Source organism: Dendropsophus ebraccatus, unplaced genomic scaffold, assembly GCF_027789765.1.
Source record: "Dendropsophus ebraccatus isolate aDenEbr1 unplaced genomic scaffold, aDenEbr1.pat pat_scaffold_373_ctg1, whole genome shotgun sequence".
NCBI lineage: Eukaryota > Metazoa > Chordata > Amphibia > Anura > Hylidae > Dendropsophus > Dendropsophus ebraccatus.
In genome coordinates, this window is record NW_027210002.1 from 51,499 (window position 1) to 76,383 (window position 24,885).

Here is a 24,885-nt window from a genome sequence, read left to right on the forward strand (position 1 = left end):
GCTGACCACTGTATAATGACTTTATATACACTCTATATACAGACCAATATTACCGCCATAGAGTGACCACTGCATAATGACTCTATATACAGACCAATATTACTGCCATAGACTGACCCCTGTATAATGACTCTATATACACTGTATGCAGACCAATATTATGTGGCGATCACTCTATGGCTGTACTATATATACTGTACTGTGGCTGTACTGTATATAGTGTCATTATGTGGTAGTCAATCTATGGCAATAATGACTCTATATATACGCTATATACAGACCAATATTAATGCCAAAGAGTGACCACTGCATAATGACACTATATACAGACCAATATTACCGCCATAGAGTGACCACTGCATAATGACTCTATATACAGACCAAAATTACTGCCATAGACTGACCCCTGTATAATGACTCTATATACACACTATATACAGACCAATATTATGTGGGCGATCACTCTATGGTTGTACTATTGGTCTGTATATAGTGTGTATATAGAGTCATTATGTGGTGGTCACTGTATGGCGGTAATATTGGTCTGTATATAGTGTCATTATGTGGTAGTCAATCTATGGCAGTAATGAGTGTATATATATACGCTATATACAGACCAATATTAATGCCAAAGAGTGACCACTGCATAATGACACTATATACAGACCAATATTACCACCATACAGTGACCACCACCTAAGGACTGAATACCACCTTATTGTTTTCTTAATAAAATACACTGTATTGCCTTAGTGATGTCATCATACACTATACATAGGAGCTGCAGCAATTACATAGGACTGATGAGGCCGGAGAATAGCTGCAGCTCCTATATACAGTCTATTCACCTCAACACTTGGAGTCAGCAGTGCTAACTCACACACCATTTTATATATATATATATATATATACACACACACACACCATTATATATATATATATATATATATATATATATATATACACACACACACACACACACACACACCCATGAAAACACATTATACAGATACAAACCACCCAGTCCATACACTACACACAGGACATGTAACACACACTGCATTCATCCATTATACACCTACATTCATACACATTACACACTACATGTACAGAATACTTACCCCCTCTAGCATGCTGGTTGTAGTGGTGAATCTCCCTCATGTACCTTGCAGCAGCAGCAGGCTGTCATCCTCACCCGGCAGCCCTCTCCTCCATCGTCCCGACAGCTCCACACCAGAGCAGGAAGTCACGTGCAGTGAGAGGAGCTGGAGGGAGGGGGAGCAGACACCGAGCAGCGTCCTGCAGCCTCTGCGTGACCCCTGATAGCAGCAGCCAGGGATCACTCCAGACGCTGGAGGACGCTGTCTGTGCTCTCCTCTCCACTGAAACTGCGTAGGGGGCCCCTGGGGGATGGGGGCCCTGGGCATTTGCCCTGCTTGCCCCCCCCCTAACGCCGGCCCTGCTCCTCGCATAGTCATACACACCTATCCACACAGTGTATACACGTCCAGTAGTGTGTACATAGCAGTATACCTGTGTATACATGTGCAGGTCTCTGCTGAGACCCCTAACAATGAAAAATAATAATAATGACTATACACTATATGGCCCAGGCTTGTGTTGCTGCTGAGGTATTATTAAAATTTTTATCACTTTTTTTATATTGGCAGTTTGGCTTGGCTAGTGGGTGTTACTAACAAAATGGGAGTGGCTTACAAAAGGGGCGCGTTAGAATTATCGCTCAATTATCGTTAACCGCGATATAGATTTAGGTTACAAACACAATTGTCGTATCCGCAACGATTTTCTAGCTGTGTATTCGCAGAGACACTCGCTGTGGATCCCGGCCCTGTGTGCTCAATGGCAAACAAACTGCCGCGAGTTTGTCCACAACCCACCCCGTTAACCCCACAGCCGCTGGAGACTATACATCACCTGGTCCCCACTTCGCTTGGTTCGGTGGTTTTCCCCACGTCCCGTTCGGCCATTCAGTGCGCAGCCCCGCCGCAGCGCGGGACGTGAAGACATCGGGAGCCCCCAACCAAGCTGGAGTGGGGACCAGGTGATGTATAGTCTCCGGCAGCTGGGGGGTTAACGGGGCGGGCTGCGGCCAAAGTTGCATCAGGCTGTGCATCCCGGCTGCGAGTTTGTCTGCCATTGAGTACACAGAGCTGGGATCCGCAGAGAGAAACTCGCTGTGGATGCTGCAAGTGTGTTTGGAATTTGGGCCAATATCGCCCAGTCCTACCCATTATCAACTTTACCTCCACTACTACACCCTTTCTCCACTATACCTCCACTACTACACCCTACCTAGATGTAGGCACAAAGAAAATCTCCTATATAATATGGGGGGGATAGTGTAACATATTTAGGAAAAATAATTATATGGGGGCACGGTTGGGGAGGGATCTCTGTTACACTGGAAAACAAAACAGTTTTTGTCTGAAATATTATTAGAATATTATCTGATACTGCAGGGAAAACATTTTTTGTTTATTAAAAAAAAAAAAATCAAAATTTAATTTCAGATTTGTCAAATTTTTTTATAAAAATCGAGATTTTTGTAAAATCAATATTGCCAAGCCCTAGTTGACGCTAAACATAACTTTAGTAAACATTGAACATACATTACATGTAACCAGATATCTCCTAGTGTAACGTGCATCTACCTCCCCCTCCGATACCGTGCCAACTCAAACAGAACTTCAACTCCCATTATGTGACATAGTCGTGCATATTTTCGCAAACACCTTGCTGGGAGATGTTGTCCTGCATAATAACACACAACATGCTGGGAGATGTAGTTGTACTGTGCCATCCTCTAATCTGTAATCAAACTACAACTCCCATTATGAACAAACACTACAGCATTGTTGCGATTGTAGTCCTGCAACCTGGAGAGTTGCTGACTTTAAAACTACAACTCACAGCATTAACTGTTAGGAAATGGTGGGGGTTGTAGTTTTATGCGGATATTCTCACCTTTGCTGGTTCTTGTTCAGGCATCCTCGGGTCTTCAGTTCTTATGTCTGCATTGATCTTCTCCACTCCGGCAGCATCTTCTGCAGAGGTGTAGAGTTGACAGGTTGGTAGCAATGTCGTTAGGTCCAGGGGAATGGGGGTATTTGGGGCAGGGGTTGGGCTTTTGCATGCGATATGCATGCAATATGCAGAGGTAAAGTGGTGATGCTGAGTTTTAGATACCACCATGCGGCGCAATTAACTAAAGTAAGGACCAGGTGGGGGGCAGGGGTTGCTAAGGTGGCAGACAGCACTCTATTTAGGTCCGGTGGAGGGAAGTTCAGCTGGTGTTAGGCTGCATTCCCATGTTCCGTGTTTTTCACGGAACATGGTTGTGAAATGCCTAAAACAGAGTCCCCCCAGGTTCGTGCAGCATCTGTAATTAGATGCTGGGAGCAGTGGAACTGTTTTCATATGTGCCACCCTGTAATGATAGCGCGGCGCTTATGAGTACAGTTCACTTGCTCACAACATCTAATTATAGGCCAGGGGGACTCTATAACAGGCATTCCACGTCCCTGTTCTGTGAGGAACACAGAATGTGTGAATGCAGCCTAAGAGCCCTATTCCACAGTAACGATAACGATAGCGCATCGCTGCGGTTGAATAGCGGTGCGCGGCGGGCGGCCGACAATTTGGACAGCAGCAGCATCATACATTACCTGCCCAGGCTTCTTCTCCGCGCTGTCTTCATCCCCGGGTCCCGCGAGCTCTATCTTCAGAATGGCCGTTCAGCTGACGGAGCGCTCTGTGCCGCCGCGGCCTGTGATTGGCTGATTGTGGCCTGTCAGCTGAACGGCCATTCTGAAGATAGAGAGCGCGGGACCCAGGGATGAAGACAGCGCGGAGAAGAAGCCTGGGCAAGTAATGTATGATGCTGCAAGGACATCGGTAACGATGTCCTTGCAGCCCTCGCTCAACGATCATCAGGCCATGGAATAGGCCCAGTAAACTAGCAGTAAATCTAGCAGATTGCCGCTCGTTTACATCGTTGATCGGGCCCTCCTCGGCCCGTGGAATAGGACCCTAAGTCTCTGAGACTTGATGTTGGAAGTTTACAACTATTGTATTACAGTATAGGTAGTATATTATTATAATATACAGTAGGTTATAGTATTAATATATAAGTCTTGTTACCCAGGCAGATGGGGGCCCAATAATAACTGTAATTGAGCGTGGATCTGCTAGATTATCGCTCGTTTACTGGCCCAATTACACGGCCCGATAATCGTTTAGCAAGGGCTGCATGGACATTATTACCGATATCCTTGCTGCCCTTGCTAAAACTGTATACATTACCTGTCCATGGTCCAGGGCTCTTCTTGCTTTCTGCTTCTCTGAGTCCCGCACCCTCCAGCTTCAGAGCGGCCTGTCTCTGCTGTCTCAGGTAGGAGGAGAGCGCAAGAGGAGCCCTGCAGTATGGCTAGGAAATGTATGCACTTTGCATATGGTCAGGAGCCTGCTGCTCAACACTACTACACACAGCGATGCGCAGGCGGTGCCCAAAAATTATAGATCCAAAACTAGAGCAAAAAAATCAGCAGATGATCGTTGTCATTGGCTGATTGTTGTATTTATTACACAGAGAGATAATTGGCCGGATAGGGCCGATTTGGCCAATTATTGTTTCATGTAATAGTACCCTTAGGCCACCATGATATTACTCAGATTTTTTTTATTATTATTAGCAGGTTCCTTTTGAAACTAAGGGGAATAATACACAACTCCGGCTGTTTTTCGCACATGTAGACGTGGTAACGATAATTGAACAATATTTATGTCACGCCCCTTTGCAAGCCAAACCCACCTGGTCGTGCCAACCTGGGGATGATTTGTTTCTAAAGGTTAGAAAAAGAAATTAAAAATAGGTTCTTACTGAGCAGCAACCCAAGGCTGTGCCATTGTGTCTGTTATTATTAGGGGTTCTCAGCAAATACCTGGACATGTATAAACCGGCATTACAGCTATGTACACACAACATGACGTGGATATACAGCTATGTACTACAGGATGTCTATACACAGGTATATGTACACAGTACAGGACGTCTATACACAGGTGCACAGCTATGTACTACATAGCTGTATACCTGTATATACACGTCATGTAGTGTGTACATAGCTTTATACCTGTGAATATACGTCCTGTAATGTGTATATAGTTATATACTTGTATATACACGCCCAGTAGTGTGTACATAGCTGTATAACTGTGTATACACACCCTGTCGTGTGCATAGCTGTATACCTATGTATACACATCCTGTAGTGACTTTATTACTGTGTCTACAAGTCCAGTATTGTGTATATAGTATGGACACTACAGGATGTGTGTATATACAGCTATGCAGATCCCCACCCACTATTGCTGGTCCACTCTTCTTCCTATTTCCATTAAAAACACATGCACACTCAGCTACGCTGAGCATTCATGTGTTTCAGAAGATCACAAGAGAAAGCTGGAGGTGGAGCAGGGGCCACATGAATTCTATATGAGCCTGCCCCAACCTCTGGTAGTGCATCATAAAGAATAGGGTGCGTTTTAATTAGAACTGGGGCAACTAGGAACGATTTGAAAAGGGTGGCGGCAGCAGCTGGGGGGGACCTGCAGAAGTGGGGCACATAAATCATATCTCCTCCCCCCCGCCCCGGGTAGACATGCTTCGGCTGTCACCTCCCTACACCCCGGACAGCCACTGAACAGACCTCAACTCTGCCAGGACGGTATCTGTGGTATTTCTCATCCGACGGCCACATCCTCAGTCCCCTCATGTCAGCGCTTCCACCCTGCCTGGGTTATTATATTCTGCTGCCCATAGAGAGGAGCAGGGCAGTGGATGAGAGATCCCCTGCCTCCATAGTATGACCACTTGAAGCATCGTATCTCCTCCTCCGACACACATGCTTCTCACCTGGCTGTCACCTACCAGCACCCTGGACAGCTGCTGCACTGGTCTCAAACGGCACTGAGCACACACGAGGTCCCCAGTCTCTGGAAGAGGAGGCCACAGGCACCACGGGATCGGGTTATGCCATCGCTGTGGGTGCTGGAGCTCTAAAGCGGGATCGGGGGGGTGAAGTGCAGACCCACGATCCCGCTGTACAGCTCCAGCACCTGCAGCAATAGCATCACTCAATCCTGTGGTCCCTGCGGCCTCCTCTTCCAGAGACTGGGGACCTCCACGCGCAAACTGCCCATCTCTCATCCACTGCCCTGCTCCTCTCTATGGGCAGCAGAATATAATAACCCAGGCAGGGTGGAAGCGCTGACATGAGGGGACTGAGGATGTGGCCGTCGGATGAGAAATACCACAGATACCGTCCTGGCAGAGTTGTGGTCGGTTAACGAATGCCAGAGACGGTATCAGTGTTTTTACAGTATACCACCCGGCCCTAGGGGGGTTGTTTTATGTTCATATTTTAACACACTTACAATAAATTCCAGCATAGTAATTGATTCTTTGTATCACATACTAATAATGGTAAAAAAAATTTGTGTGTGTGTGTGTATATATATATATATATATATATATATACTGTATATATATATATATATATATATATATATATATATATATATATATATATATATATATACACACACACACACACTTTATTTTAAAAACAACAATTATTGTATTATCATAAAAACATCAACACAACCTGCTAGTTATCAATATAGTACAAATGATAAAAAATAGGGAAGAACCAAAAAATAAAATTAAAAATATTTTATTAGTGACAAACACACAAATAAAACATAGATTACTTTATTAGTGATCCAAATGAAAAAAATATATATAGAAATTAGTTTTTTAAGAAAATAAAATAGAAAAAGATAAAAGATAACTTTATTAGTGACAAAAGCACACACAGAATCTGAAAATAAAAAGAAGGTATACACATAAACCTGAAAAATATTCTTTAGTCAATGCTAAACATAAATGAACTGATTGACTAACATTTTTTATAACATTATACAGGTGTGTGTGTGGTGCGTGTAAGGTGGCTGGTTGGTGAGCAGGCGGTGAGTGTAAGGTGGATGGTTGGTAAGCGTGCCTGACAGTTGGCCAATGGTGAGCTTGCCTGACAGGCGGCTGGTTGGTGAGTGAGTGTGCATGGCAGGCTGGTGAGTTATTGTGCGTGGCTGATGGGTGAGCGTGCATGACAGGCGGCTGGTTGGTGAACGTGCATGGCAGGCTGGTGAGTGTGCATGACAGGCGGCTGGTTGGTGAGTGTACATGACAGGTGGCTGTTTGGTGAGTTAGTGTGCATGACAGGTGGCTGGTTGCTGAGCATGTATGACAGTTGGCTTGTTGGTGAGCGTGCATGGCAGGTGGCTGGTTGCTGAGCGTGTATGACAGGTGGCTGGTTGGTGAGGGAGTTTGCATGACAGGTGACTGGTTGCTGAGCATGTATGACAGTTGGCTGGTTGGTAAGCATGCATGGCAGGTGGCTGGTTGGTGAGCGTGCATGGCAGGCTGGTGAGTTATTGTGCGTGGCTGATGGGTGAGCGTGCATGGCAGGCTGGTGTGTATGACAGGCGGCTGGTTGGTGAGGGAGTTTGTATGACAGGTGGCTGGTTGGTGAGCGTGCATGGCAGCTTTGAGTGTGCATGACAGGCAGCTGGTTGGTGAGTTAGTGTGCATGACAGTTGGCTGGTTGGTGAGCGTGCATGGCAGGTGGCTGGTTGGTGAGCATGCATGACAGTTGGCAGGCTGGTGACCGTGCATGGCAGGCTGGTGAGCGTGTATGGCAGGCTAGTGAGTGAGTGTGCGTGTCAGGCGACTGGTTGGTGAGTGGGTGATGCGTGTCAGGCGGCTGGTTGGTGAGTGGGCGGTGCGTGACAGGCGGCTGGTTGGTGAGTGGGCGGTGCGTGACAGGCGGCTGGTTGGTGAGTGTGCGGTGCGTGACAGGCGGCTGGTTGGTGAGTGGGCGGTGCGTCACAGGCGGCTGGTTGGTGAGTGGGCGATGCGTGACAGGTGGCTGGTTGGTGAGTGGGCAGTGCGTGACAGGCGGCTGGTTGGTGAGTGGGTGGTGCGTGACAGGCGGCTGGTTGGTGAGTGGGCGGTGCATGACAGGCGGCTGGTTGGTGAGTGACAGGCGTCTGGTTGGTGAGTGACAGGCGGCTGGTTGGTGAGTGGGCGGTGCGTGACAGGCAGCTGGTTGGTGAGTGACAGGCGGCTGGTTGGTGAGCGTGCATGGCAGCTTTGAGTGTGCATGACAGCTGGCTGGTTGGTGAGCATGCATGGCAGGTGGCTGGTTGGTGAGCATGCATGACAGTTGGCAGGCTGGTGAGCGTGCATGGCAGGCTGGTGAGTGAGTGAGCGTGCATGGCAGCCTGGTGAGTGAGTGTGCGTGTCAGGCTGCTGGTTGGTGAGTGGGCGGTGCGTGACAGGCGGCTGGTTGGTGCGTGGGTGGTGCGTGTCAGGCGGCTGGTTGGTGAGTGGGCGGTGCGTGACAGGCGGCTGGTTGGTGAGTGGGCGGTACGTGACAGGGGGCTGGTTGGTGAGTGGGCGATGCGTGACAGGCGGCTGGTTGGTGAGTGGGCGGTGCGTGACAGGCGGCTGGTTGGTGAGTGGCCGGTGCGTGACAGGCGGCTGGTTGGTGAGTGGGCGGTGCGTGACAGGCGGCTGGTTGGTGAGTGGGCGGTGCGTGACACTCACTCTTTTCAAAAGAGCCGGCGCGAGACAGGAAAATTGAATGTGTATATTACAAAAACGCGGCAATAAAATTTATTAATTCTATTTGCAAATATTAATAAAATAACAATGTGCATCTAATTAAAATTTTGGTCATGATTGGTTCTCTTTAACCCCTTAACGACATCGGGCGTAAATTTACGCCCTGATGCCGGTAAGGGAGTTCAAAGCGGGGCCGTGCGGCGACCCCGCTCTGAACCGCAGCGGTCCCGGGTGTCACTTGTAGCCCGGGACCGCTGGTATTAGCGGGCACGGTCCGATCGCCGTGCCCGCTAATACAGTAATCAGATGCAGCTGTCAAACATGACGGCTGCATCCGATTACCGGACGCAGCACTTCCCTGGTGTCTAGTGGAGGAGATCGCTCCTCCGGGATGTTATCCCGGAGGAGCGATCTCCGTAACTGAAGCCGGCCGGGGACCGCTCCAAGATGGCGCCGCCCCCGGCTCGGCACTCGTTTGTTTCCGGCTGCAGCAGCCGAAAGCAAACGAGTGCCGATCTCATGGATCTCTGCAGCATATCTATGCTGCAGAGATCTCAATGAGAGATCAAAGCACTTATACTAGAAGTCCCCCAGGGGGGCTTCTAGTATAAGTGTAAAAGTAAAAAAAAAAAGTGTCATTATTAGTAAAAATCCCCCTCCCCTAATAAAAGTCTGAATCACCCCCCTTTTCCCAGGTTATAAATAAAAGTAAATAAATAAATAAATGAACATGTTTGGTATTGCCGCGTGCGTAATCGCCCAACCTATTAATTAATCACATTCCTGATCTCGCACGGTAAACTGCGTCAGCGCCAAAAAATCCCAAAGTGCAAAATTGCGCATTTTTGGTCGCATCAAATCCAGAAAAATTGTAATAAAAAACTATCAAAAAGTCGTATATGCGCAATCAAGGTACCGATAGAAAGATCAAATCATGGCGCAAAAAATGACACATGAAACAGCCCCATAGACCAAAGGATAAAAGCGCTATAAGCCTGGGAATGGAGCGATTTTAAGTGACGTATATTTGTTGACAATGGTTTAAATTTTTTACAGGCCATCCGATACAATATAAGTTATACATGTTACATATCGTTTTAATCGTAACAACTTGAGGAACTTATCTAACAAGTCAGTTTTACCCCAGGGCGAATGGCGTAAAAACACATTTCCCCCAAATAAACAAAATGCGTTCATTCAATTTCACCACACTTTGAATTTTTTTCTGGTTTCGCAGTGTACTTTATGCAAAAATTCAGCCTGTAATTGCAAAGTACAATTAGTGACGCAAAAAATAAGGGCTCATGTGGGATTCTAGGTGGAAAAATGCAAGTGCTATGGCCTTTTAAGCACAAGGAGGAAAAACCGAAAACACAAAAATCGAAATTGGCTCTGTCCTTAACCCATGGCCCATTTTCGTTTTTACATTTTCGTTTTTTCCTCCTTGTGTTTAAAAGGTCATAGCACTTGCATTTTTCCACCTAGAAACCCACATGACCCCTTATTTTTTGCGTCACTAATTGTACTTTGCAATTACAGGCTGAATTTTTGCATAAAGTACACTGCGAAACCAGAAAAAAATTCAAAGTGTGGTGAAATTGAAAAAAAAAAACGCATTTCTTTTATTTGGGGGAAATGTGTTTTTACGCCATTCGCCCTGGGGTAAAACTGACTTGTTATGCATGTTCCTCAAGTCGTTACGATTAAAACGATATATAACATGTATAACTTATATTGTATCTGATGGCCTGTAAAAAATTCAAACCGTTGTTAACCAATATACGTTCCTTAAAATCGCTCCATTCCCAGGCTTATAGCGCTTTTATCCTTTGGTCTATGGGGCTGTGCGAGGTGTCATTTTTTGCGCCATGATGTGATCTTTCTATCGGTACCTTGATTGCGCATATACGACTTTTTGATCGCTTTATATTACATTTTTTCTGGATTTGATGCGACCAAAAATGCGCAATTTTGCACTTTGGGATTTTTTTGCGCTGACGCCGTTTACCGTACGAGATCAGGAATGTGATTAATTAATAGTTCGGGCGATTACGCACGCGGCGATAGCAAACATGTTTATTTATTTATTTATTTGTTTACTTTTATTTAAAACCTGGGAAAAGGGGGGTGATTCAGACTTTTATTAGGGGAGGGGGATTTTTACTATTAACAACACTTTTTTTTTTTTTTTTACACATATACTAGAAGCCCCCCTGGGGGACTTCTAGTATATACACTTGGATCTCTCATTGAGATCTCTGCAGCATAGATATGCTGCAGAGATCCATGAGATCGGCACTCGTTTGCTTTCGGCTGCTGCAGCCGAAAACGAACAAGTGCCGAGCCGAGGACGGCGCCATCTTGGACGCGTCCCCGGCCGGCATCAGTAACGGAGATCGCTCCTCCGGGACAAGGTCCCGGAGGAGCGATCTCCCCCACTAGACCCTAGGGAAACATTGCCTCCGGTAATCGGAGGCAGCTGTCAACTTTGACAGCTGCCTCCGATTAGCTAATTAGCGGGCACGGCGATCAGACCGTGCCCGCTAATAGCAGCGGTCCCGGGCTACTCGCGGCACCCGGGATCGCGGCACTTCAAAGCGGGGCCGCCGCGCATACGCATACGTCCTATGTCCTTAAGAGGTTAAGGGGTTAAAGCGTAACTGTCATATTTTTTTTTTTATTGCAGAAATTAGTAGTATAAGCGATTTTAAGAAACTCTGTAATAGGTTTTATCAGCCAAAAAAGCCTCCTTCTGTACTCAAGAAGCAATCTCCCTGCCTCCCCCCCTGACTTCTTATCTGTGCATTATCAGGCAAACACGTCTTCATTACAGAGAAGCCAGTGAAGACGGGCTCTGCTCTCTCCATTATCTCCTTATGGAGGGGGGAGGGGCCAAGGAGATGAGGGAGCAGGAAGAGGTGACATGAAGGTCAGCTGTTTGTAGACTCTCTGGGCACCTAAAACGCAGGATTCAGGGGTCAGAAAGGCCAGTGCTTGTCTATGAACTTACTGAGAGAAGATTGCAGGGTGTAGTGCTTTGCAAGACTGCTCCGTGCTCAGTTACTCCTAACAGCCCCTCCCCTCTCTATAGCCACATAATGGAGACAGAAATCCTGCTTCTTCTGAAGTGAGGGGGGAGGCTGGGAGATTGCTTTTGGTTTATAAAACCTATTACAGAGTTTCTTAAAATCGCTTGAACTGTTGATATTTAATTGTTTTCAAAAAAATGAACCTGAAATGACAGTTACGCTTTAAGCAATGACAGTTCTAATGAGGATACACAGCAACCTTATACCAGTCCTTTTCCAGGGCACAATATCCCTTTAATATGCCGCAATTAACCTTTGTGTGAATAAATTCACTTCCTTCAGTGCTCAAAATCCCTTTACTGAGCGTCCATTAACCACTCTCTGACCCACTTCACTTTATTTCAGGTATGTTCCTAATGCTGTGCCCACCTCTAATAGGATATAGTCATATTCACCAGTTCAGGGCAAAATCCATTACACTTGTGCTGTTTTGTAAATTAACACAGAAAGGTCTATAAGACCAGAACGTTCTCACCCAATCCTGCAGCTCTGTCTCCAGCGTCTTGCACAATATCTCAGCACCTCCTGTCAGTAACTTCATCAGCTCAAGCGCACACACGGTTAATGCTTTTCAGACACAACTCTCCCGCTCAGGGTCCTCAGGCTGTCACACAGCTCTCCTCACGGCCTTCAGCTCCTCTCCTCCCTGAGCATGAGTCCATCCAGTACAGCGAGCCCTCTACCCTGCCCCTTCCTCCTCAGTCTTCACTCACAGCTGACACTTAACTCCTGGGGACAAGTGCACACTCTTCAGCCCCAGAGACAATCCTGCAGGCGTCTCAGCAAATAACCAGAGCTCCAACAAACCAGCATATGCGGCTGATCAGTCTCACATGGCAGGTAGGGTCAGCTCCTGAACTCCCTCATCTCGAACTAAGCGGCGATGCAGCGTGCAGCCATGAGTGACGGAACTACATCATCGCGCTGCCACTCCACTATAGGCCCTGTATTGAGAGAAGCTGTCAGTTTTTATGGTATCTATTATAGACAAGGAAACCATGCAGTGCTCTAACCTACATGTATCCTCACACTGCAGGGACACCAGTGCTGTAGCCCCTGTCAGCAAAAAGATATCGCCCTCAGATTAGTCCAGCAATGGTTACACAGGTATTAAACGGCATGATTTTCGGAGAGCAACGGGAGGAGCTGCCTGAATGATCCTTAGGTCATTCAGGCTTCCCTTTAAACCCTTGCCTCCGCAGCCTGTTTTGTCCTTAATGACCAGGCTTATTTTTCAAAATCTGACCTGTCTCACTTTATGCAGTTTGCCTATGGACACCTTGCTGGAGGGTGTGGAGCATAGTGGAGGTGAAGGGGTGCGTTTAGGGCGGGAGGAGCTCTTGCCTGGGTGGGGGGACTGACAGAGCCAGCACGTGACACAGGGGAAGGAGTAGGGGTGCGACTTGCAGTCACTGAACGGCCTTGGTGTGGTGTTTAGCACTCTTATGCCTGAGCATGCTGGTAGTGGTTAGGCTGGTAGTGGTGGCTTCCCTGCTGATCCTGGCGTGGCACACGTTGCACACTACAGTCCATCGGTCATCCGCACTTTCTTTAAATAACCTCCAGACTTGGGAACACCTAGGCCTGGCCACGGGAGTTTGACTCTGTGAAACAGTTTCTGATCTACTAGCTCTGCCCCTGCTTCTCCCTCTCCCTCTTCTAACCGGTCCTGCGGGTGAACTTGCCTCCCCCTCAGAAGCACGGTCCTCACTAGGCTTATCCACCCAGCTCGGGTCAATCACCTCATCCTCATCCACCAGCTCTTCCTTCAATTCCTTACTCTCCTCCTCACTTTGAGTTACATCCATGACAACAACCTCACTGTCTGACAGCCGGGTCTCATCGTCATCATCAGACACCTCTTCCAACCCCGCTTGCAAGTCCCCACTCTCATCACCCACTGACTGGGACAGATTGGCTGCTCCAGTTGCTCTGACTCAGGGAAGGGTCCAGAAAAGAGTTCCTGGGAGCATGGTGGTGGTGGTGGATCTGAATCCCTTCTTTCCCTGAAGGGGCCAGGCTGTGGGGAAGGAGGCTGAGCTACTGGAGCAAGGTTTCCACTCCCTTGGGTAGCATGGGTGGACTGCGTGGAAGACTGGGTGGTGGATAAGTTACTGTACACAATATCACCTGTTCACACTGCTGCGGTTTCAATATTGGTCAACCATGATGTATCCAATTGGATGTTTTAGGACCCAGATACTGTACAATGAAGGACTAGACAATTAATGAAAAAGTAGAAGAATATTTATTATACTTAGCTTCGGTGATAAAGATGAGTTCAGGTCAGTCTGGGGAGCCCCGTCCACAAGGTCATGTGGCCCAGAAGTCGAATCAGCAGTCTGGCTGGACACAGCACTCTGGTAGCAGTTCTGTTCCAGTTGAGGCTGCTGACTGCACCCAACTAGGAGTTTTTATACTATTTTTTGCTAGGGGTGAGGGAACTAACTCATAACCATTTTTGGAAGTGGTAAGAGTTTCCCAGGACTGACCATCTGGATAACTTGAGCAAAATAGATCCAGGTATTTAGACAGTTGTTACACCACCAACTGCATCCTCCAGTGTTGATGCTACTGGGGAGGTTCACAGCTGTTTGACACGAACATATTGACCATTACAAAAGGGAATGAGTATACATATGGGTTCCCACACACACAACTATAATGAGTTTCACACACATAGCCATACAAGGCCAGCTAATCTATACATATATACGATACACACAGATATAAAGCAGTAATCAATAGATATAGGTAGGTCTAAATATATATATATATATATATATATATATACACATGCATCCAAACAAAACATGTATCCAAACTGAAAAGAGACATTACAATTATGTCTCCCTGTTACACATGAGACCCCGTGAGTTGGGAAAGGAAGCTAGGGACTGCACGTTTGCGGTGTGCAACTGCTCCCTCCTCAACAGGTGCTGCTGTGCCACCCTGCCCTGAACCACGGCCTCTGCCAACTGCATCGCTTGGAACACCACACCCACGCCCTCGACCCTTACCCCTGGGGTTCACCATTTTATGGACACTGCACAGTATGGAACTTAGATAGGCCTTGCGTATGAAATACAGAAATCAGGAAAAATACTTGTAGTATGGGACTGCACGTATACACACTCTGTGACTGTGACACCACCTTAAGGCTGGTTTCACACTACGTATATTTCAGTCAGTATTGTGGTCCTCATATTGCAACCAAAACCAGGAGTGGATTAAAAACACAGGAAGGATCTGTTCACACTATGGTGAAATTGAGTGGATGGCCGCCATATAACAGTAAATAACTGCCATTATTTCAATACAACAGCCGTTGTTTTAAGATAACAGCAAATATTTGCCATTAACCCTTAGGGGACACAGCCAGTTTTGGTGTTTAGGACACGGCCAAATTTTTCAAATATGACATGTGTCACTTTATATATTGATAACTCTGGAACGCTTTTACCGATCCTTGTGATTCCAAGACTGTTTTTTCGTGACATGTTCCACTTTATGTTAGTGGTACATTTGGGCCAATGCCTTTAACTTTTTTTTGTGAAAAACTCCAAAATGTTGTGAAAAATTGAAAAAAATTGCAATTCTCTAAATTTGTCATAGACAGACGCTGGTCACATGCAGGAGAGGCCACCCCCGGATCCCGGAACTCAGACTGAGTGCTGGGACTGGGGAAGATGCTGGGGGATGGCGCTGCCAGGAAGAAGGGGAGAGAGCTTGGCCCTTCTACCTGGCTGCAGTGAAGACGGCGGCACGGAGGAGTGGGTAAGCCGAAGGTGGGGGCATTGAGTCCAGGGACACGTGCGGGAGCAGCGCCGCGTGGGGGGGTTTGGATCCGGATGTGAAATGCTGGGTGGGCGGGCGCCGGTGTATTTGAGATGGGGGTCAGGTTCTGCCGGGACGAGGGCTGGCCAGATCACTGGGGCTGGTGATCGGGCGGGGGCAGACATGGGGGTTACGGAGGAGGGAGCCCTGCCACAGCTTCCCCCGGATCCCGGAACTCAGTGGAGACCAGGACCTGGGGTTTAACTACTCTTATCACCGGCATCAGTAGGTTGTTACCGATCCACTGATGCCGGTGATCGCTGGTGCTGGACCCCTACTGGGGGTCCAGGAACAGCACCACTAAACTGTCAGCTATCAGCTGACAGTTTAGCTGCGGCTCCCGGTCACTGTTTGTGTAAACAGTGAGCACCGGGAGCCGGTCAGTTATAGTACGTCCTGGTGCGGAAAGTAACCTCCTGCCAGGATGTACTATAACTGCCTGGTGCGGCTAGGGGTTAAATGGCGGCCATCCACTCAATTTCACCATTGTGTGAACAGATCCTTTCTGTGTTTTTAATCCACTCCTGGTTTTGGTTGCAATATGAGGACCACAATACTGACTGAAATATACATAGTGTGAACATAGCCTTACTCTGTGCAAGCAAGTGTGAACTTAGATAGGCCTTGCATATGAAATACATAAATCAGGAAAAATGATTGGGGTCCCCACTAGTTTGGGGGGTCTGTGGGATATAATCCAGTAGTGACTGGACCTATACACACTCTGTGACTGTGACACCACCTTTACTCTGTGCAAGCAGTTGTGAACTTAGATAGGCCTCGCGTATGAAATACAGAAATCAGGAAAAATTATTGGGGTACCCACTAGTTTGGGGGGGGGGGGAGGTCTGTGGGATACAATCCAGTAGTGACTGCACCTATACACACTCTCTGACAACCCCTTCCAATGAACAGTGAAGTTCTATGCAGGTGTACTACAACTCCCATATCTTTTCTGAGCCCTCTGTCAGACATAAACTTGAGAAGCATTCCATGATGTATACCTCCAACAAAATGTACAGTATAACTGGACAGGGACATATGACACCCAAAGGCTCCCATGCTAAAAAAAACTTCTGTGGCTTAGATATTTTTACAGACTGCGGCTATGTTCACATGTTGTATGACACCGGCCGTTCCATGACCTGGCCGGGTCACGGAATGGCCGGTGTCAGATAAGATCATCCCGGCTGGTACTGCAGTACCGGACGTATGATCTTTAGCGCCTCTGATGTGGGCGCATCTGTGCGCGCCCGCATCAGAACTCCCCACTGCTCACAATGGAGCGTGCGGCCAGAGCCACTCGCTCCATTGTGTGAACTGACAGGGTTTTCATGACATGTCAGTTTCTCGCGGCCCTGCTAGGGATCCCGGCCAGAGTGTATACTATGTGTATACACTCCGGCCAGGATTCCCTCAGCCTTCAGCACGACGTAAGGTCTGTACTAATCACGGCCGTGGCAACAACAGCCGTGATAACTGCGGAACTTACGTTGTGGGAACATGGCCTGCCTTTGGATAATCCACTAAACTTGTCTACCTAGTAAAGAAAGTTTCTACCCAGTAAAGAAAGTAATGGAGAATATTTTGCCCACCTTTGAATGAACTAGGGCCTATGAATACATTTTACACATGTGACTGGAGCATACCTCCCAACTTTTGCAAAGAGCAAAGAGGGACACGTGGTCCCCATAGCCACGTCCCCATAGCAACCCTCCATAGCCACTCCCCTACAGTCACCACATGCTGCTGTCAGAGAATATATGATTACCCAGTATAGATCGGCTCTGGCTTTTTCCTTAATACTTAATACGGCCGGGAGAAAGACACACACAGACCAGTGTGATATGAGACAATCTCGTCATAATACGACATGTCACTTTATTTTATACCCCAGAGTAAACAAAACAATTAATCATTAGTAAAATCCCTACTATGACAGTTCCCATAACGGTTTTGGTATCCTCCCTATAATTATTCTTTCTAGGACAGAGGATAAGAGGAAATGCATACATAATCCTATCCGCCAACCTTGAATTGTTGTTAATATCAAATAATAACGTGCACCTATGCCAAGCATTATGAATCCCATGTAGAGATACATAAGGCCGAAGGTCACAGATTTATGTATAGTCATGTCCCGTTGAGATTGTCCATCTGGATCTCCCAACTACGTGCAACTCTGATCGGAATAGGCCAGAACCTAACTCCCACATATGTTCACATCCTCCTATGTCCAGACAGGGGGTGTTGTGTGAGCAACAAGAGAAGTTGAGAACATTCCTTACAACAATTCTCAAAAATACTCTGAAAACCTGTTTCAGAGTACAGAGAAATTAACCATTTCTCCACATTACTCTCACAACTTCCTCCTCTTGGAAGATGTTCTCAACTAAATAAACTGCATATCCCTTCCTATCCAGAGGTCTGCAAGATATTCCTACCGGCACTAAATACAAAAGCTTACCTATCGTATATAGTGGGAGAGTTTCCACCCAGAATAACTTGTTGTTCAGACCACTATCTTTCCCTTTATCACTAGAAAACAATAATCGATTCCTTGCTAAATATGCTGAGTACATCATTTATATAGGTGAATTAAGATATGTGTACACATGGGAGTACATGAATCGTATCATTAACTTATAAGTAACATAAACAAAGATAAAATATATGTATAATGCACAATCCTATATTAGTATGTAGAGTATTCATCATTGGTCATAAGTCCAGTTATAGAGAACTTAGTCCAAAAGTATAGTTATAGCTGGCAGTGATAGCTGGTGCTTAGGTTGATGCTCTCCTCTGTAGTGGGTTACTGCAATAGATGCATTCACGGATATCGGCTGGGGTTGAAACTCCGCAGAGAGAGCAGGGTGTGAATTCCACAGAGGTTGAAGAGGTTCTCACTGGGGTATTGGAAAGTCACGGTAACTAACTTTAAACATTTCTGAAAAGTAAAAGTTAAGATATGAGCAAATCTTATCTAATGATGGAAGTAAAAAGTTGATTGACACATAAACCATAAACATCACAACAGATAAATGTAATAAAATCTCTGAAATGTGACCTACTATGTAACCATTAGATTCACTTATAATAACCAGTCAGTGAAGCTTCACAATCTTACGATGATTCTCTGAATTTCCACTTCATCTCTTAAGTCTTTTTACCACATTTTGTACCTAGAAAATATCTTTATGATCATATCGCACAGGTCTAATGACTGGTCACATCTCTTCTTGTACATAATCATATACTATATTATACTAATAACATACATTACATAACATACAGTTCAATTAATACTAGTGTATTTGGATCTTACTGAATTGTCTCTTGTGTCACTGGGATCATCACATATTATTCATAAAATTACCACCATAGTAATAAACACAAGGTATAAACTATACATCACCCAAGGTTTCAAAGCCTTTTCATGACTATCATATATCACATGATCCTTTTATCACAGTTAGCGGCATTGCTATGGATCCTTAAACCTGTCTTTTCACTGATAAAAGCCGCTCAGACTCCTGGCCTCTTTTCCTGCTATGAGGCCACTAGTATCACCACAGACATTGCCTCTTGGCTTTGTTCTTTCACATAGCTGTGATTCACATTCAGCTAACCTGTAAGGACGACATCAGTACAGACAAGGACATACCTATATGGACCACCTGTGGCAGGTGGATGAAGTCCACTTACATTCCCTGAAACAGGCCGGATTGTTACAGACTATGCAGACAGGCACCTTTATTGGGTTACCTACAGTAGGTTATGACAGGTGTAGATAATACAGCCCTACACAACCCTCTTTACTATATTTGTTGACCCCTGGGCCGCCCAATGTGAGGATACTATACACCACATTACACATGGCTTCCTTCTGCTGGTTTTGTCAGATAACTTACAGTGAGATACAAGGCTGCCGGCAAACACAGTTACTTACTGTCTGACGCCATCTTCTCCCTGTACCTCCTCTCCATCCACAGGTCTCACAGCTTGTTGCTGATTGTCTCTGGAAAAGACTTAAAAACAAACAGATCCACGTCTCCCCCTCCACCTGTACACTATGTACGGTTACCTCAGGAAGAGAAAGGAAACTACAGCATCGGCAGCTTCGTCCATCATCCATCACCCTTTGTGGCCTCAGGGTTTGTCTGCGTGAACGTTGCGTCAGCCGCTCTATGGCAGCTCTTCTTCTTCCTCGAACAGTTTTTTTACACATTGATTTGCCCAGGGACTCAACAAATCTCAAACTCGCCAATTGACCCATTATGGTGGGTGATTAAAAAGTGTACCTGGAGTTCACATAGACATCTGTAAAGTTACCTGTAACCATCCTATATGTTCCAGTGACTGTCCTCACACCTCAGATAGGGTGGTTGCTTTTATTGGTACGTCATTCTGCATGGAGGTCACTGTATATCCTTGTGTCATCCATCTTTGTAAAATCTGGGATTATCTACAATGATAACTTAAAACTCCATTAATATTTGGGCTTCAATTACATTTTGATCTTTCAGATTTAAAATTTCAACCAATAGTAATAAAAACACAATGAACATATCAATAAACATCTTTAGTCAATAAAAAGAATTTAAAAAGTTTGTGAGGTGTTTAAACTCATCCGCTTAATTCCTTTCTCTCCTCCCTTTTAAACTTGGCCTATAGGGATATAACAACATAGCCAAGTATAACACTACACACCTCTAGGCGTTGGCCAGGATATGGGGGCCATCTTTAACAATAGAATATACAGAATTGTCTTTATTTCCACAACAATCCCCCCTATGAAGACTATTCTGTCCCTATAAAAGAACCTCACCCATCTGTCCCAATGCACCGATTCCTCTATATTATAAATAGTTTGTTATAATCATCACAAAATTGTTATCACCCAAAATAAAAGTAATACAACATTTTATCCCCTGCTAGTCTCCGATAGAAATAATACAAGGCTGGTGCCACAATAACCTTCTTTTGTTAAAGAACAAAATAAAAGACACCAAGAAAATGAAATGTGAAACATTTACAGAATGATTCTTAAATAAGAGTCAGCAGCCTCATGAAAACATGAATATATACTCGTATAGATACACAATAGACATATATGCACATATAGATACACTTCTCTCTGTGTACTCTGTAGTATTATTTATCCATTAAGACTTATCCAAAATCACTTGTCTTTGCTTATTACATCATCGCTGAAGCTGCAGAAACATCCAGCGCTCCTCTATTAGGAGTAAGCTCTGGCAAAATGCCCAATCACTACGCAGCGGTTATGCAGCCCCCACAATCTCATCTCTCGGGTAACCTTGAATTAGTTAAATCACAGATTATAAGAGTAAAAACTGTAGCCTAGAACTTATTAGGATATATATATATATATATATACACACACATATACATATACATGTATATACATATACATATATATACACATATACACACATACACATACATACACACAAAGACTTGTTAAACAATATTACACAGACATCTATCAGATACAGTGACAATGATTTACTCCAGCTCTCATAGGGTTCTTCATACCCTATGTGTCGGTAAGACTCACCAGGGGGAGTCGAGGGTGTCTCATCGAGGGGCAGGGTTGCATCATTTTCATCCTCACTACTTTTAACTAACTTTTCCTTTACACCCGGGGCCAACTCCCGCATATATTGTGGAGAGCGTAGAACTTTACTAGCAGCACTGTACACATAAGAAGTGAAATGGTTGGGCATGATAACAAACACTTTCTGAGGGGGAGGTTGTCTTATAACTATTTCTGGTGAACTTTCTAGCCTCAGGGGAGATCCTGACGTATCCCAATTTTCCCCCGTCACCTCTTGTGGTATCTGGGGATATACCCCCATGGAAGAAGAATAACTTGGGGGCGACAGACGGGAAGCTCCGAACATATCCCCAGATACATTACCACCAGAAGTCCCTAAGGAGGTGGTGGGATACCCTGACACTTCACGATAATCTCGTTGGTCTCGCACCGGAGTACTCTCCGTGGGACCAAAGGCACTATACAATGTATTGACAGTACTTGTAACCACTGGTCTTGCCGGTGCTTGTTGTTCCAGAACCTGGGACTGACGAGCAACAGCAGGTTGAGCTATTTCAGCTGCTGACTCTCCCCCCACACCATAGGGTTGTGCCTCAGCCTCTTGCTGCAAGGCTTCAGCATCCCCTGTGAGCTCCTCCGTGGTGTCTGCCTCCTCTACAAGGGGGCCCCTGTGGTGCTTGTATACCGGCTGCCCGAGCCTGTGCTTCCCTCCTCCTAGTCCTCCCTCTCTTTACAACTCCCAAGGTTTCCTCATCACTGTCTTCGTTAGTATTATTAAGGGGATCATGTTTTTCCATCCATGCCTCTACCTGCTTCCCATACTTGTGCTTATTTATCCACCTGGCCTCATCACGGGAAAACTGTCTCCATTTAGTGGCGTCTAAACACCCACTCTTTGCCATTCTAGCCCTTTTTAATATTCTGTCTGCATTCTTGACTGCCTTTGGACCATGTTCAGCCTTAACTAAATCACGCATTGTACTGCGAGGATCAGGGATTCCCAAGATCCTCACAGCCACTCTAGCCAAGGCAACTCCCATAGCTCCCTTTTTGAGAATCAGAGGGTAGCGATCCCTCTCTCTTCTCAGGAGGTGACACTATGTAAATCCTTAGGTTCTCCTGCCCTGTTTAACTCTCTCCTGAGTTATCAGGCTATGAACCTTGTTTCTCCCCTGCCTTCTTCTAACTCTTCACCCGAGTCAGCAGGTGCTTCCTCCAAAGTAATCAAATTAAATGCAGCTTTCCTCTCTTCCTTAATTCTATTATATTCCTTCCAGCAAAGATAACAACACACAAATAGGTACAAGAAAACCCCAATCGCTACCCCAACGTATTCTTCATACATTTACACATAAGCTACTCCTCACTATCTTCAATTCCGGAATTAGAATCAGAGCTATTCTCCTCCTCATGGGGATTTGGATGTAATATATACTGTTAACCCAACGTGGCATCCAAACCCTGAACTTCAGGACCCAACTCAAATTCTTACCTATTGCCCTAGGATGAGGCACAGCGTGGCAAGGGTATTCTCTAAGCTCATAGGGTACTTCTTCTATTGTCACCCAGTACGTAGAATACTCCTTCGGCTGTAACTTTATGCCTTGGAGGATCCACACAGAGCTTGGTCCCTGCCTCACAAGCACCACAGTACACACACAGTCACCACACGGCATTAACCCCTCGTCCTACTGGACACTGGTTAATATCCAGGATCAAGGGGTTCGTCTGAGACTACACTATGTCCTGGATACGGGATTCCACAAGGGATATAATTTCCTGTACGTACAATCGCCTCCCAAGGAATACCGATTGCTTTATAATGTGGAACAGCATAACAATTTAAAAACACAAAAAGCTTTCCTTGAGACTCATATGAATAACAAGATTCCACTGGATCTGGCAACACATGTATCTCTCGCAGAACCAATTTATCTACCTCTTTTTCTAAGGTGACAGCACAGACACAATACTTGCAGTACATCTAGTAACCGTTATCAGCATAATACTTTAAACTTAAAACCGCAATGAGAAGCATAACCAGGACCCAAAAACACATCACAATAATTGGTCTCTCATACAGTATGATTACCACAAGCTCCATAGAAATGTTCAGTATCTTCACAAATTGCCATATATATATATATTCACATATATCTATTCACGGACCTGTTAGGTGTCTATTTCTGAAGTAGATGTGCGATAACAACAAAAACAAGGGAACAGACAGGCAAAGGCTATGAAAAGGACACACATCGAACAGAATCAGAATAAAATACAGCATGAAGGTATAACACTGGAGAGCAAACAATTAATTAATGCAACACAACAAGCCAAACATTATAATAATAGCCAGAGGGATCTACCTGCATCTCTGACTCCCCAAGGGTGGATCGGTGCCCGGCACACATACACAGCAAGGAAAGGCAGCGAGACAATGGCTCACTTACCGCGGATTTTTGCATTCCCCCACTGTGAAGTGGTCCGTCCGTGTCCGGTCCCCCCGAGGGGGTGCGAGATGTCCAATATCTCCCCTTTGAGAGATCTCGCTGGGGCCTCCAAAACTGTCAGAGAATATATGATTACCCAGTATAGATCGGCTCTGGCTTTTTCCTTAATACTTAATACGGCCGGGAGAAAGACACACACAGACCAGTGTGATATGAGACAATCTCGTCATAATACGACGTGTCACTTTATTTTATACCCCAGAGTAAACAAAACAATTAATCATTAGTAAAATCCCTACTATGACAGTTCCCATAACGGTTTTGGTATCCTCCCTATAATTATTCTTTCTAGGACAGAGGATAAGAGGAAATGCATACATAATCCTATCCGCCAACCTTGAATTGTTGTTGATATCAAATAATAACTTGCACCTATGCCAAGCATTATGAATCCCATGTAGAGATACATAAGGCCGAAGGTCACAGATTTATGTATAGTCATGTCCCGTTGAGATTGTCCATCTGGATCTCCCAACTACGTGCAACTCTGATCGGAATAGGCCAGAACCTAACTCCCACATATGTTCACATCCTCCTATGTCCAGACAGGGGATGTTGTGTGAGCAACAAGAGAAGTTGAGAACATTCCTTACAACAATTCTCAAAAATACTCTGAAAACCTGTTTCAGAGTACAGAGAAATTAACCATTTCTCCACATTACTCTCACACTGCTGACTGAATAGTGCCCTATACAGTATCCAAACCCGCCAAAAATGCCCTATATAGTATCCAAGTATCCTATATAGTGCCCCACATAGTATCCAATCCCCTCATATACTGACCCACATAGTAGCCAAACCCCCATATAGTGCCCCACATTATCCAATCCCCCATAGAGTGCCCCACATAGTAGCCAAACCCCCATAGTGCCCACATAGTAGCCAATGCCCCCATATATGCCCCACATAGTAGTCAATCCCCCATATAGTGCCCCACATAGTAGCCAATCCCCCATATATGCCCCACATAGTAGCCAATGCCCCCATATATGCCCCACATAGTAGCCAATGCCCCCATATATGCCCCACATAGTAGCCAATCCCCCATATAGTGCCCCATATAGTAGCCAATCCCCCATATATGCCCCACATAGTAGTCAATCCCCCATATAGTGCCCCACATAGTAGCCAATCCCCCATATATGCCCCACATAGTAG

The 24,885-nt window shown here is 45.6% G+C and overlaps 1 long non-coding RNA gene across 1 annotated transcript; it reads right to left on the reverse strand.

Annotated features, from left to right (window-relative positions):
* Nucleotides 1-14,025: 14,025 nt before the first annotated feature.
* Nucleotides 14,026-24,391, reverse strand: LOC138775907 (uncharacterized). Its single transcript, XR_011360678.1, has 2 exons — nt 23,668-24,391; nt 14,026-18,583 (listed from the first exon to the last, which is right to left on the reverse strand). It is a non-coding gene; the product is annotated as an uncharacterized lncRNA (long non-coding RNA).
* Nucleotides 24,392-24,885: the final 494 nt, after the last annotated feature.